Source organism: Hordeum vulgare, chromosome 2H, assembly GCF_904849725.1.
Source record: "Hordeum vulgare subsp. vulgare chromosome 2H, MorexV3_pseudomolecules_assembly, whole genome shotgun sequence".
Taxonomy (NCBI): Eukaryota; Viridiplantae; Streptophyta; class Magnoliopsida; order Poales; family Poaceae; genus Hordeum; species Hordeum vulgare.
The window spans coordinates 388,962,388-388,979,133 of NC_058519.1; positions in this window are offsets into that span (position 1 = coordinate 388,962,388).

Sequence of the window (16,746 nt, forward strand, 5' to 3'; positions counted from 1 at the left end):
TCATAATTGAATTCCTTGAAGTCCAAAGTGAGAGTTTCATTACTACCCAAAATTTTGATTTCTTCTACTCCACTCTCCACACCTATATCTTCAAGAAGGTGGGCTCCGAATCATTGGGGCGTTTTTCAACCAAAGTGGATTCATATCCAGCCCCTTCATCAATAGGTTTGACACACAAAAACAAAGATTCAAGAGGAGTCACACCAAGCACTTTAAGATCTTCGTGATTTACATCACTAGAATGCACCCTTTTAAACCATTCATGCCTAGCGTGAATTTGGGCGGTTCTTTCTTTGCTCTCATTCATGGAGAAACGCATAGCTTTTAAAGTTACATCCAAGTTGACCTTGGAGGAGCACATCTAACTTTCAAAGCACCAATATCACAAGACATCCTATCAGCGCTCTTAGCCAAATCGTCTATTTTGAGTAGTTTTTCCTCTATGGACGCATTGAAACTCTTTTGAGAGTTGATGAACTCTTTGATATTACTCTCTAAATCAGAGGGTAATTTTATTGTGATTTCCATATGTGTTGTTGTAGGAATTGCCATAGTTGTTAGAGGAGTTACTAAGAAAAGGCCTAGGAACATAGTTTCCTCTAAAAGCATTGTTGTTGCGAAAATTGTTGCTACCAACAAAATTAATGTCCAAACTAGCGTTGCTACTCTCAATCAAGGAAGATAGTGGCATGTCATTAGGATCTAAAGGAGCATTTCTACTAGCAACCAAATTCATCAAATCGTCCATCTTAGCTCTATGCGAGTTAATTTCTTCTATAGCGTGTACCTTTTTGCTAGCAGGTGACCTTTCAGTATGCCACTGAGAGTAGTTGGTCATGATATTGTATAGGAGTTTTGTAGCGTCTCCTAACGTGATTTCTATGAACGTTCCACCTAAGGCGGAGTCCAAGATATTGCGAGAAGCAAAATTCAAGCCAGCGTAAATGATTTGTATAATCATCCACAAACTCAAGCCATGAGCGGGACAATTTCTAATCATTATCTTCATCATCTCCCAAGATTGTCCAATGTGTTCATGATCAAGTTGCTTGAAATTCATGATATCGTTACGTAGGGAGATAATCTTAGCTGGCGGAAAATAATTGGATATATAAGCATCTTTGCACTTATCCCAAGAATCGATACTGTTTTTAGGCAAAGAAGAAAACCAAGTTTTTGCGCGATCTCGCAACGAGAAAGGAAAAAAGCTTCAACTTAATCACGTCATTATCGACATCTCTTTTATTTTGCATATCGCAAATCTCAATGAAGGTATTGAGATGGGATGCGTCATCTTCACTAGGAAGGCCAGAGAATTGCTCTTTCATAACAAGATTCAGCAAAGCTGCGTTGATTTCATACGATTCCGCACTAGTGGCGGGAGCAATCGGAGTACTAATAAAATCATTATTATTGGTACTCGAGAAGTCACAAAGTTTGGTGTTTTCAGCCATGAAGACTTCAACAAACCAACAAAAACACAAGAAAGCAAGAAAACTGGCAACGGAAAACGGCAAAAGGCAAAAGAAAACGGCAAAGGAAAAAGGCAAATGAAAACGACAAACGAGAAAGGCAAATGAAAACGGAAAATGTGAAATGGGGGAGAGGAAAACGAGAGGCAACTGGCAAAAAAGGTAAATGCAAGAGATGAGTTTGTGACACCTACTTGGATAGATCTCTCCTTCCCCGGCAACGGCGCCAGAAATACTTCTGCTACTCCAACAAAAGACCTTCCAACGGCGCGAGAAACAAGCGTGTTGACGGGAGACTATTCTTGTCTTGATACTCCTCAGCAACGACACCAGGAATCCTTCTGCTATGACTACGCCTTTAGGGACTTCCTTGGCAAATATGCAAAGGATTCCCCCGTGGCCTTGGACCCTTGCGTTGGTGTTCCCTCGAAGCGGAAAGGGTGATGTAGCACAGTGGCGGTAAGTATTTCCCTCAGTTTTGAGAACCAAGGTATCAATCCAGTGAAGGATTGTCACAAGTACGTGCACAAACACAAAGAGCTTGCACCCAATGCTATGAAGGGGTTGTCAATCCCTTATAGATTGGTTGCAAAGTAAGAACTGAAAGCAAAAAGAAACAAAGCAAAGTAAAAGTGAAAGCGGAAACGATAGTTGTTAATAGACCCGGGGGCCGTAGTGTTCACTAGTGGCTTCTCTCATGAAAGCAAGTAGACGGTGGGTGAATGAATTACTGTCGAGCAATTGATAGAACCGCTCAAAGTCGTGACGTTATCTAATGCAATGATTATATCTATAGGCATCACGTCCAAAACAAGTAGACCGATACTTTCTACATCTACTACTATTACTCCACACGTCGACCGCTATCCAGCATACATCTAGTGTATTAAGTTCATGAAAACAGAGTAACGCCTTAAGCAAGATGACATGATGTAGATGGAAAATCTCATATCTACGATAAAAGCCCATCTTGTTACCCTTGATGGAAACAACACGATGCGTGCCTTGCTGCCCCTTCTGTCACTTGGAAAGGTCACCACACGGTATAAACCCAAAACCAAGCACTTCCCCCATTGCAAGAATCATAGATCTAGTTGGCCAAATAAAACTCAATACTCGGAGAGACTTACAAGGATATGAAATCATGCATATAAGAAATCGGCAAAGACTCAAATATAATTCATAGATAATGTGATCACAAATCCACAATTCATCGGATCTCGACAAACATACCGCCAAAGAGGATTACATCGGATAGATCTCCATGAAGATCATGGAGAACTTTGAATTGAAGATCCAAGAGAGAGAAGAAGCCATCTAGCTACTAACTACGGACCCGTAGGTCTGAAGTGAACTACTCACGAGTCGTTGGAGAGGCGATGATGTTGATGTAGAAGCCCTCCAACTCCAAAGTCCCCTCCGACAGGGCACCGGGAAGGGTCTCCAAATGAGATCTGCGGAAACAGAAGCTTGCGGTGGCGGAAAGTGTTTTCGTGGATGCCCTGATTTTTTTTCTGGATTTTAGGGAATATATAGGCGAAAGAGCTAGGGCAGGGGGGCTCCAGGGAGGCCACAAGCCTAGTAGCTGCCACCCCCTGTGGCGGCTACAGGGCTTGTGGGCCCCCTGTGGCTCTCCTCCCTTGGCCCTCAAGTCCCGTGATATTCTTCCGTTCGGGAAAAATTTATTTCGGGGATTTTATTCCGTTTGGACTCCGTTCCAAAATTAGATCTGAAAAGAGTCAAAAACACAGAAAAAACAAGAACTGGCACTTGGCACTGAATTAATAAGTTAGTCCCAAAAAAGATATAAAAGGTACATAAAACATCCAAAGTTGACAAGATAACAACATGAAACCATCAAAAATTATAGATACGTTTGAGACATATCAGATACCCGCGGATACCCGACCCGATTGGGCAAGGGCATGGAATTCATTTTTGTCCATCGGTCCATGGATCTGGATACCCATGAACTGTCTGGTTGGGCACGGTTATACTTTTTCCTCCATGGATATCCAGTGGATACCCGTATGACACATGGGCCAATATGTCAGTGACAATAGACTTAGCAAATGTCCAACCCCAAGTCACTCGTGGTCAGAGAAGGTTAAAGTTCGACTCATGTTCTCTAATACCCCACAACCCCACTAACCTAATTATTAAACATAATCTAAGCTAATGACCAATGATGGGTTCGTTTGATCTTTGGGAAGGCTTTATGCTAATTTTTCTATGCACATGCAGACCATGGGTATTTGGGTATCCAATGGGTTTGGGCATGGGCACAATTTCTGTCAATGGATGCTTTGATGGATGGGTAGAGGCCAAGAAGATGGGTCATGGGTTGGATTTGGACCAGATCCACCTGCCCCAAACCCGACCAATTGCCATCCCTAGTTCCGTCCGAACTGAAATAATTTGGCACTGCCTTGATGGTGTGGCACACCAACCATTTGGGCACGCTGGTCCTTGGCATTATCATGGAAGGCTTGCCATTGGCCTGTGGACCACTCATCCACCAACGCCTCCCAACAATCCATCTTATTCGCACACCATCTCGGGGGCACATATAAGTTAGTAAATAGAAATTTGAGCACTATACCTATGAATCAAATCAAGGAAACTAAGTACAAGGCCTTAAGAATAGGTAATTACCTTCATGTACTGCTCCTTCCTCAGAAACATTTCGCTGCACAATGACTTGTCCTTCTTAATACTACGTGATGTGTAGTAGTCTCGAACAGTCTGGACCCGAGCCTCGTGGCATAACTTCTATAATAGGCACTTGCACTCGATATTGATAACCTTGGATGCCGCCTCCTCATATCCCTGCTCACACCTTTAGAAGATTTGCAATCAAATGAGATAACACTGATTAGTATGATAACTAGCTTAATTGTTAATTTTAGATTGTGTAAAAGGAGAAATTACCCAAAAGTTGTTGATCACCATCTCGGCCCTCGTGTGGCACAAGGCACCATCAATCATCTCCTCCGGTGGGGCCTGGGAATCCTTGTACTGCTCCCAGCTAAATCCTAGTCGAGGAACCTGACCCTCACCAGGCATCGTGACAAACCCCGAGATATATTTGCCGTCAAAGCACACCAAAGACGGTGTTCGCCTTACGGACTCCACGGGGGTGATGCCAACCCCTGCAGTATGGCAAAGTCAACACATTAGATATTTGAAGAAACGTGAAGGAAAAAAGGTACAAAAAGAGTAAATGCACTTACTTACTTACCCCACCAGGCCTAATCATCGGCCTCTGCTCCCGGGTCGCACGTATGACCGGGAGACGTGTACCACCATGCTGGTACATAGTGAGTCCCTCAACCACCTCGACCTCACAATCAGTACACTCATCCCCACCACCATCAGCATGGCCACCCGACCCGTCGGTCTAATCCGTCCAGGTATCCTATCTGGACGTCACCTCGGACGTAGCCCCTAGATCCCGATTCTCATTGGCTGAAGCCTCTAGGGACGGATTCTGTTGGGACGTAACCCCTGGTACAAGAATCTCATGGGCTGAAGCCTGTGGAACCGGAGTATCATGGTTCGAAGGCCCGTTGACCCGAGGCTCGTTTCCCGGAGTCCCCATAGCCTCCACCTCAGATGGGTCAAGCCGAGTAGTCCTGTGCTTGGGTGAATGAGCTGGGGGTGGCAGCGAGGAGGACGTAGAAGTCCACCTACCTCTCCGGCGGCCATGTCCTGTACACTTTGCCTTCTTCCCTACCCGACGTCCTCTCGCGGTGGGCAACGACACCAACAAAGAAGCGCCCACGAGTGTCCCTAGACTATTTGCCGACACTCTACACAGAGATTGGGGTGGAATGGAATTACCCCTCCCGTGGGCCACTGACGAAGAAGTACCCGCCAAGTGATTTAGACCCGTGGCCACTATCCTTGAACACCTGCCATGACAAAGAGTAAAAGAAATTAGTACAACATAAAAAATTTAATACCTAACTTGAATAGTAATATGTACATATATATTTTAAGTTCAGATTAATACAAACTAATAATAGTGTGGATCAACTATATATGCTCCGGGATCAATAAATGCATCATCATCATCACTATCACGCGTGTCGTCATGACTGACATGCTCATCGGGTTCAACAACATCAACATGTGAACAGCCTTTCTGTAATCAGTCAAGCATTGACAAGTCATCTGCAATAGTAACCTCTTCAAGTTCCGGATCTTCTACTTCCGGGTAAGGGCTGAAGTCGGATTCACTGTTGCTGTCTACTTCCATGTTCATGGGTGAATTAGAACGGTTCTTGAAACATTTCTTGGAAAGATGTGTTTCTTCGAAGAATTCTCCGTCATATGTTTCTGGGTTAATATGAGGTTCATAATCCTCTTCATTGGGGGAGGTGGTCTAGCATGTGGCGGCACTTCATAAATGAGGAGGTCATTCAGATTCTCATCAGTTTGGCAGGCCCATGATATATAGAAAACTTGGGTCGCTTGTTCAGCGTAATATAGACATCGAGAACATCTAAATGGGTGCTTTGTTTGATTTCCACTATCCCTATATGTTCTTGAGTCCTCCTAGTCTCCTTCGGCTGGAACGAAGAACATCTTAAGACTACAACGTTCGGTGGGTTCTGACCATAGAATTGAAGTTCATAAATTACTTCATCTCTTCCGCAATACTCGGTACCTCCTTCGTCAATAGCAAAGACACCACAATTTGTAGATTTCCCATCAGGCATAGATAGCTCTTTGTTAAAGGTACATAAGAGATACTCGTTGACGTTCTATTTCACAAATGAACGGACCTTATAGTCAAAACCAATAGCGGCTTGTGTCAGTTCGGTGTCCATAGACTCTGAATTAGCCTATAAGTTTAATGTGGAAGGATTGTTGCGTTAGACACAAATTAGACCCAAGAAATGAAATGGTCCATTATTGATAATTACCGTTTGTGTGAACCAAGAGATAAAACTAGGATAGCCGCCTCCATGCTTTGCCAGAAGCTCGTACTCTTCGACAGAATCCTTTTGGATCACCGCTCCATCCGAGAATCTGGCAACGTATCGACAGTATCAAATATTTGGGAATAAGAGCAGTTTAAAGGATTTAGAAGTTGCGGAAAAATCTACCGAGGCCGTACTTGATGTATGGCCGCAGTTTAGGTTGTTGAAGATATACAACGAAATTGTCCGCCATTCTTCGACATCCAATGTTATTGGTTTTGAAGTACCGGCTGGTGCAAGCTTCCCTTTGAATAGGCTGAGGTTGGATCCACCTTTTTAGGGTCGCCATCATTGTACCGAGGCTTCGGATTATGCAATTGACGATTTTTGGCTTCGTAGTGTGTTGTCACGAAGTTTGCCACCTCCTGAGTAATGAATGCCTCGGCCATTGATGCTTCAATTCTACGTTTATTTTTACATTTTGCTCGAAGCATCTTTTGCATCCTCTCAGTTGCAAAGCATCAACGATTTTCCATGGGCCCGCCCTATCTTGCCTCGATCGGTAGATGTAAAATCAAATGCTGCATTGGATTAAGGAAGCCCGATGGAAAGATCTTTTCTAACTTGCAGAGCAACTCCGGCGCCAACTCCTCCATGTCATCTATCACTCCGGGCGATAGTTCTTTCACACAACAAACACAGAACAAATAGCTCAGCTCTGCTAGTACTAGCCATTCGTCGTCAGGAATAAAGCCACACAACATCTCCCACATTACCCGCTCAAGCCATATGTGCCAACCATGATTGTTGAGACTAAATGTTTTCAAATTATCAAGACTCGCTCCCCTATTTAGATTCGCTGCATACCCATCGGGGAACATCAACTACATTTTGACCCACAAGATAATTTCCCTCATAGTTCCACTTTTTAGATTGAACCAGGCATGTGGCTTCAACCAGTTTTTCTTTCCTTTTGATTGTCTCATGTTTTGTAACGGTCTATCACATAGAGTGTGCTAATCGACTCTAGCCTTAGGATTATCGTTCGACTTCACCTCTATGCGGAAAAATGTACCAAAAATGGCCTCTCTGATATTCTTTTGAGTGTGCACCAGGTCGATGTTGTGTGGAATAAGGAGGTCTTTGAAGTAAGGCAGATCCCAGAAGCATGTCTTGTCACTCCACGCGTGTTCCAAACTATGCCCCTTGAAATACCCTAGACGCTCTGGATCAGGCTGGAGAGCGTTTAACTGATCCAAGATTTGTTGCCCAATCAACACTGGTGGTGCCGAGTTTTTGACAAATTTACCTTTGATAAACTTCTTGTTTTTTCTGAACTAATGGCGACGATCCAGGAACTATCTATGCAAGCCGAAGCAAGAATACTTCCAAACCGCTTGTAGCCAATGAAACTGAAGAGCTGTCATGCATGTGGGGCACGGGACCCTTCCTTGAACACACCAGCCAGCGAATAGCGCATACACCGGCAAGTCATGAATCGATTACATGTACGAGACCTGCATTTTGAAGTTTTATTTTCTAGCGGAATCATATGTCCTGAACCCATTATCCCAAGTTTCTTGCAATTCATCCTTAAGCCGCTGCATGTACACGTTAATATTCTTCCCCGGATAGTTTGCTTCTCATACGTCTCCAACGAATCTATAATTTTCGTTTGATCCATGCTCTTATATTATCATTATTGGATGTTTTATGATCATTTTATAGCAACTTGATATCTTTTTATTGGACTAACATATTGATCCATTGGAAAGTATTAGTTCTTGTTTGTTGCATGTTTTTTGTTTTGCAAAATATCCATATCAAGCAAAGTCCAAAACGCGATAAAAATTTACACATAATTATTTTGGAACATATGTGATTTTTGGGAAGCGGAATCAACACAAATGGAGGCCCACATCCCCCACTAGACACAACCATGTGCCACAGGGGCCCACGCACGGCCTGGTGTCTAGTGGAGACCCCTTAACTCGGTTGGGTCTCTTCTTTAGGTGCAATAAATCTAATATATGGATAAAAATCCCCTCAAAATTTCATCGCAATCAGAGTTACAGATCTCCTGAAATTTAAGAAATGATGAAGGGACAGAAAACAGGAACGCGAAACAGAAGAGAACGAAGAGGGAGATCCAATCTCGGAGGGGCTCCCGCCCCTCCACCGCCATGAAGACGTGGACCAGAGGGGGACCTCTCCTCCCATCTAGGTGGCAAGGACTAATAATAAGGAGGGGCTCTCTCCTCCTCTCTCCCGATGGCGCCGGAGTGCCGCCCGGGCAAGGAGCGTGATGGCAATCTACATCAATGATCTTACCGCCGTCAACGCCAACTCTCTTCCCCTCTATGCAGTGATGTAACACATCTTTCCCCGCTATAAATATCTACTTAAACATGGTGCTCAACACTAAATACTATTTCCCAATGATATATGGTTATCCTACGATGTTTGAGTAGATCCGCTTTGTCCTACGGGTTAATTGTAATATGATGTTATTGATATGAGTTGTGTGTTGATATGGTGCTGTCCTAAGGTGCCTTGCGTGATGATCCAAGTACAGAAAGTGTGTTAGAGAATGCCTCTCCCTCTTGCACATGATAAGTATCTACCATATTATATGCAATTGTCCATGGACGATCTTGTTCATGCGTTTTACAAAAAAGCTTTCTACTAAACAACCCCTAACTTTTATTTCCACGCTCTTCATTTTCTTGGAAATCAACACCTAACTTTTATTTACTTGTAGTTTGTTATGTTGCGAACCTAGCTATTACATCAACTAAGTACTTCTAGTTTTATTCTGGTTTTAGGTAAAGCAAACGTTAAGTGGGCGTAGAGTTGTATCGGTGGTCGATATAACTTAAGGTAATATTTGTTCTAGCGTTAGCTACTCGGTGGGTTCGCCACTCTTACTTATCTGAAAAGGCTACAAATGATCCCCTACAATTGTGGGTTATCAGGCCGTGGAATTATCAACGTTGGAAATATGTTTTCATTGCATAATCTGTGTGGGGGCGAGAGATTGAGTGGAATGAGAAATATAGGCAAACTACTGTATTGGGCTGCGGTCCTACCCAAGGTATTGAACCCATCCATGGCGACACAGACTTGAGGATGCCTTGGATGTGCCGCTTTATCATATGTATTGAATCAAAGTGCTTCCACGCTTCTGCACCTGATGTGGGTACCAACATCTTATTCCCATCTCCATCTACTTTGGTTCTTTTGCCAAATTTGTGCCATGTCATTTGTCTCGCCGTCTCTTCGACCATGAAAAGACGTTGAAGTCTTAGTATGATTGGCATATACCGAAGAACATTAACTGGGATTTTGGTCTGCTTAACATACCTGGAAGACTTGCAAATGGGACAATAGTCCAAGTCCGCATACTCAAGCCTAAATTAGGCACATCCTTTATCATATGCATCTATCTTCTCATAGGGTATCTTAAGTACACGGAGTACTTTGTCAGAATAGTATAGGTTTGCACACATGACATGGCCTTTGGGTAGAAAGCGCCCAAATAGTGTCATCATCGCTTCGTAGAATTCTCTGCCTAATCTGAATTGAGCCTTCAGAGCGATTACTTGTGCGATGGCATCCAGCTGACAAAGCTCAATGTGCTCGTGGAGAGAATGTTTTGAAGACTCCAACATTTCATAGAAGGACTTTGTAGATTCCTCCATCTCATCATCCAAATCTCGAGCATTATCAAAGTCTTGCACCATGTCTTCGATCCCGGTACGTTGGTGCGACGACGAACCACCTCAGCTCTGGTACACTCGTCTGACTCACCATGAAATGTCCACACTGTATAATGAGAAGTAAAAAACCCTTCTTCTATAGGCGTTTATCCATTTCATCTTGTGTCCTCTTTTTAAAGTTGTCGCACCCAGGATAGGGGCACTAAGTTGTTCTCTGGCCATTTGAAAATGGGCATTTCACAAACTCCTTTATTTTGTTAACCATTCTTTGGTCATCTCTTTCAAACTAGTGTGACCGGTGTACATCCATGCACAATCACTCATCTTGCCTAGCTACTAAACACACAAGATATATATATATAATTTAGCATATATATTCATGAGTTAATCAAGTTTTGTCCATTTTATTATGTCCATGCAACCTACATGCTAATAGGTAAAGGTAGCTCCTAATCCCACCCGAGTATGTGTAGATTGAGTTCCTTTTCCCATGCTCCTCTTCGGATCTGCGCAAAATTTCGGCAACACCTCCCTGCTCTTCTCGTGATACACGTATCGGCAATAAATAGAGAGGATGTGTACCCGAAGAACAACACGGAGGCATTGATGAAATTATGCATCGGATTTGGAGCAAAGCATATGGCAAATTGAACCCAATTGAAAGGACGTGCATGTCGCCTAGAGGGGGGGTGAATAGGCGCTTTAAAATAATTACGGTTTAGGATTGAACAAATGCGGAATAAAACTAACGTTTAACTTGTCAATCACAAAACCTACAACAACTAGGCTCACCTATGTGCACCAATAACTGATGCTAAGGAAGATAAACAACTAAGTGATAGCAAGATATATGACAATACACAATATGGCTATCACAAAGTAAAGTACATAAGTAAAGGCTTCGGGTAAGAGATAACCGAGGCACGCGGAGACGATGATGTATCCCGAAGTTCACACCCTTGCGGATGCTAATCTCCGTTGGAGCAGTGTGGAGGCACAATGCTCCCCAAGATGCCACTAAGGCCACTGTAATCTCCTCACGCTCTCGCACAATGCAAGATGCCGTGATTCCACTAAGGGACCCTTGAGGGCGGTCACCGAACCCGTACAAATGGCAAACCTTGGGGGCGGTCACCGATACCCTTACAAATTGCTCGGGGCAATCTCCACAACCTAATTGGAGACCCCGACGCTTGCCCGGAGCTTACACCACAATCATTGAGCTCCAAGACACCACCAAGCTTCTAGGACACCAAAGAATCCACGAAGAACAATATCTAGGGTACTAAGTACCAAAGGTAATAAGCTTCTCAAACTTCACTTCCATGTATCACCGTGGAGAACTCAAACCGATGAAACTAATGCAATGGCAAGGGCACACTGAGTGCCCAAGTCCTTCTCACCCAAATCCCACCAAAGCAACTAATGCTAGGGAGGAAAATGAGAGGGGGAACGAAGAAGAACACGAAGAACTCCAAGATCTAGACCCAAGGGGTTCCCCTCACTTGGAGGAGAAAGTGATTGGTGGAAATGTGGATCTAGATCTCCTCTCTCTTTTCCCTTAAGAACTAGCAAGAATCATTGGAGGGATTGAGAGTTAGCAAGCTCGAAGAAGTTCAAAAATGGGGGAAGAACACGAGCTAAAGAGATGGGTAAGACCAAGGGGGAAGAATACCCCCTTTATATAGTGGGGGAACGAATCAGACCGTTACCCCCACTTATAGCACGAGCCCAGCGGTACTACCGCTGGCTCCAGCGGTACTACCGCTGACCCTCCGGCGGTACTACCGCTGGCTGCAGTGGTACTACCGCTGAGCCCATGGTAGCGCAAAGATACTACCGGGCCAACCACCGCCAAGAAAGTCTTTGCAAAAAGTCCGACGCAGTACAATCGCAAAGATGACGGTACTAAAGTCCTGGAGCGGTACTACCGCTGACCAGGGGCGGTACTACCGCTGGGACAGCGGTACTACCGCCAGCTCTACCGGTACTACCGCTAGGGCCAGCGGTACTACCGCCAACTCTAGCGGTACTACCGCTAGGTCCAGCGGTACTGCCGCTAGGTCCAACGGTACTACCGCTCGCCACTGAAACAACCAAAACTTTCGCATACGAGCTTCGAATCGAGCAAACCCAAGCTTGTTGGAAATATTAAGACCATGCAGATATGAAAATTCCAATGATATAGAGATGTGAGTCCTCTATGAATGAAGAACCGGCAAAAACTACAACATCGAAAACTTCATAGTAGATGCATATGGACTTTGTTTTCGATGAACTCGAGCTTGTCATGAAGATGACCATAAGCTCTAAAACTCACAAAGAGAAACATCAAACAAGAACCAAGAAGTATGATGCAAGGATGCAAATGGTTTGAGCTCTCAACGAACGATACGATCAAGCTACTCACTTGAGAGCCCCCCTTGACAGTACAACAATCTATCCTAAACAGAAAACCTATCAAGGGCAAACCTATACCTTGCACCTCGTCCTCTTGAACTAGATGATGATGATCTTGGCTTCCTCAAGATGGACCACTTTTCTTGATTGCGTTGGCTTGATGAAGACTAGTTGATTGCTCCCCCATACTCACTATGGGTGAGCCACTCTTCAACATATCTTCACAAGTCCATTCCCACCACAATGGACGGCAAGCTTCAAGCACGATATATTCGTGTTGATCCTCTTGAACTTGCACACCGCAATCTTGATGACGATCACCACTTGACGTCATCCTTCATGGGTTGTATGAGATCTTCGTTTTGATGCAAGCCCATGGAAACACACCTAACCCACACATAGAACTCTCACGAAGACCATGGGTTAGTACACAAACACGTAATGGAGAATGCTTACAATACCATGGGATCACTTGATCCCTCTCTGTACATCTTGTACGCCTTGTGTGTTGATCATCTTGATTTACTCTTTGTCTGTGATCTTGATCAACCTTGTGTCTCTATGACCATTCTTTGGATAATACCTTGAATACCATCTTGGTCATCATATAAACTCCTTGAACCCAACAGATGGACTTCTAGAAGTGCCTATGGACAAATCCTATAAATATAACTTAAGGCAACCATTAGTCCATAGGAATTGTCATCAATTACCAAAACCACATATGGAGATATATGCTCCAACAATCACCCCCATTTTGGTAATTGATGACAACTACTTCAAGAGAGTTTATATAAGGAAAATAAGCATAACCAAGCACACACATGCAAATCAATAATGCATGAGTACAAGATGTAAATGCTTATGCAATAAAAGCAAAACCCTCTAAGCATAACCAAACTAAACTCTCTAAACTTCTCCCCCGTTGGCATCGATTGCAAAAATGGACAAAAATTTTAGAAAGCCAGTATAGTTGGTGGTCCTCCAAGAAGTGTTTACTCCTCAACAAATGAGTGCAGAGAAATACACATATACAATGATAAGAAATTGGAGGAAAACGAACTATATCGAGGACCCAAAGATTGCAAATAAAAGAACCGTATGCCACAAGGACATACAAAAATGGAGGCAAGCAATAAAAAAATACCAGATGGAACAAACAATCATATGGTCCTTCAAACCACATGAATAAAAGATATTATGATAAAGGCAACATAGTGTTTTATCAACACTAGAAAAGCTCCCCATGATTTGTGCACTAATACGAGATTTTTGTATTTGATACAAGTGCACAAAATAGAATCGTTGCTCCCCCAAAATTAATAAAAGCACACAACGGGTGCAAGAAGAAAGATGAGACAATAAGCAAATCTCTTGCACAAAACAAATGGTTGAGCAACATGTAAAAGAAGCAACTTAAGAATAGGCTCAACCAAAATAATGTGTGTGAGTCATGGCAAAGCACTTGAGAAGACTAAGATAAGGATGAGCATTACTCATCAACATAGTCTTGATGAAATGAGACACAAAGTGCAAGACATATCATTCCCACACACACATACTAGAAAATGGGTTCACAAGCTTACTAATAAACAAAATAAGAACCAACGCTTGTGACAACCCATGGTGAAGATAGGAAATAAGAACCTTGTCAAGAGGAGGGATACCAATGGAAATGGCAAAACCCTCATCAAGACAAGCATGAGGAGAAATAATCTTCACGGCCAAATAGTGCATCTAGATGTAGGAAAATAAGATACGCACTCAAGACAAATCCTTCCACGAAGCCACCAAAAATGAAAAGGAAATGCAACGGTGGACGTGAAAGAAAAGAGGATATCAATTAGAGATGTAACTTCTGTCATGTGTAAAAGATTCCAAGTAGAAGACAATCCTGATGATATATATCCACAAAGAAGGATGTACACACGAAATGGTTACAGGAAGGAACAAACAAGATATCCAAAAAGGAAGTCATAAATATATCAATAAGATCTCTACTTGGAAGCATAGCACATGGCCTAATATTTTCTTATTGTACAATATGAACTTCCAACATACGAACATTAAAGACATCCCAACTAGTAATAAGACATCATCGTTCGGATGCTTTGAGAAAGGAAACAAGTACTACAAGAACGAATCAAGAGATTCATGCCATGATGCAACCTGAAAAGAGAAGACAAGGGGCCTTTGCAAGAAAAGAATGCATGAAGTAGATACTTGTTACCGAGACAACATTGGATTGATGTAGTAGATAGTTGTTCTTTGATCATCCTAACTTGGCTCCAATAATCACATGGTCTCAACACCTTCCTTATAGGTGAGCCAAGCATCCAATGCATCTCCAATTGTTCCTGGAACAAAAAACAAACAAAATGGTGCCCAAACTCATTGGGACCAAAGAGTCAGAAAACCAACAATACATAGGACAAACTCCACATACATATGTGCATATAGATATGAATTTGAACTTCATGCACACTTTAGCCAATTTATGACAAGGTGGAGTTTCCCCTATATATTGCATCAAAGAAAGAAAGCAAGCAAAAGAAGCTGTATAGAGTAAATATGCATGCTCAAGGCTTTCAAGAATCAACTCAACACAAAGTTGATAAAACACAAAAAGACAAAGTATCAAGTAATAATAAGATACCAAACGAAAAATTATCACTTGAAGGATATCAATGAAAAGATACCTCAAGGAATGAGATATCCATTGACACATGCAAAATAAAAGGAAACAAGATACCAATTGAAGGAAAGCAAACACGGGGTATCTAGTTTCCAAAAGAGAGCTAGGTTCCAACAAACCAAACCCTCGACAAACTTTCATGATGGCACAAAGCATCATAAAGAGCAAGACTTGCCTCCCATCAACACGCACTTGATGGGGATCAAAATATTTTATGATGGTCGAATAAAGAGAGTGTTCTAAAGAAAATAGGATAGCTCCCCCAAGGGATGTGCATTATGTAGAATTTGCATTTAAATACGAAATGCACAAGATGGGATCATCACTTCCTCTATATCTATAAAAACACTAGACATGTTAAAATAGATCCACAAGAGGCAAGGAAGACAACTCAAACACAAAATCCAATGTAAAGATGATTAGCAATTCCTACCACATGATGGGAATACCAATTGTCAAGGACAAGAAGTATTTTTGAAATGATACTCATTGGTAGACCGCAAATATATCCAAGATCATCTTTACCCGTACCACGCAAGAAAATGACACTTGTAGAGTAAACATGCCACCTAGGAACAAGACAATTTACAATATCAACACTAAGTGGCAATACCTCAAATGTACACATTCTCTAGGCTTGTAATATGCACATAGCATATTACTCCCCCATAATGTGATAACCCAACAATATTACCAAGTGGCAAATTAAAATCAACAAGAGATAATTAATGGACCATATAGAATTTGAATTTCTCATGAGTAAGACATACCACATAGAAACTAGATAATCTTTAAATATCAATCCTAAGTGGTATTCCCCATGTGTACACATTTATAGGATTGTGAGGTGTGCAAAGCACATCACTCCCCCACAATAGGATAATCCATTAATCTCTCACAAGAGCCAACAAAGATACAAACAAGATGCAAAAAGGCTCAATACAAGACTCACATGTACATGATATGCAAACCAACATACACATACTCGGTTATTCAACATAAGCAAGTTGGAAGCATAACATGTACAAACACATGCAAGGTACAAAACAACAACATGCAAAGGGGCAAGCAACTAACAATGTAAACAGTTTAAGTACAAGTTATCGTAAGGAGGCACATTGGATATAAGATAGAAACTCGATAATCCAAATGACTTGGCTTGAGAAAATATGAATGATGAAGACCCCTTAATTCTTCATTATGTATCCAAGTCTCTAATGTCCTCCACATTCACCTATTGATCAAGTTTGAGCTTGTTGGTCCCCAACCACGTTGGGTCCTAAGAGGTTAGTCACAATAGGCTTGGCAACCCAAATGGTACTTTTCTTGACACCACTTTGAGTACCAACAAACTTGGAAAACACATTGCCAACCTTATCCTTCACAAGAGAATAGATATCATCAATAATGATTGGGTTGGATAAATTACCTCTCGTGCAAGAAGAAGCGAAGTGACCCTTCTCACGACATAACTAGCAACATCTACCCTTTAATTTCTTCCCTATTGATTTCTCAACATGAGGAGTGTTGGC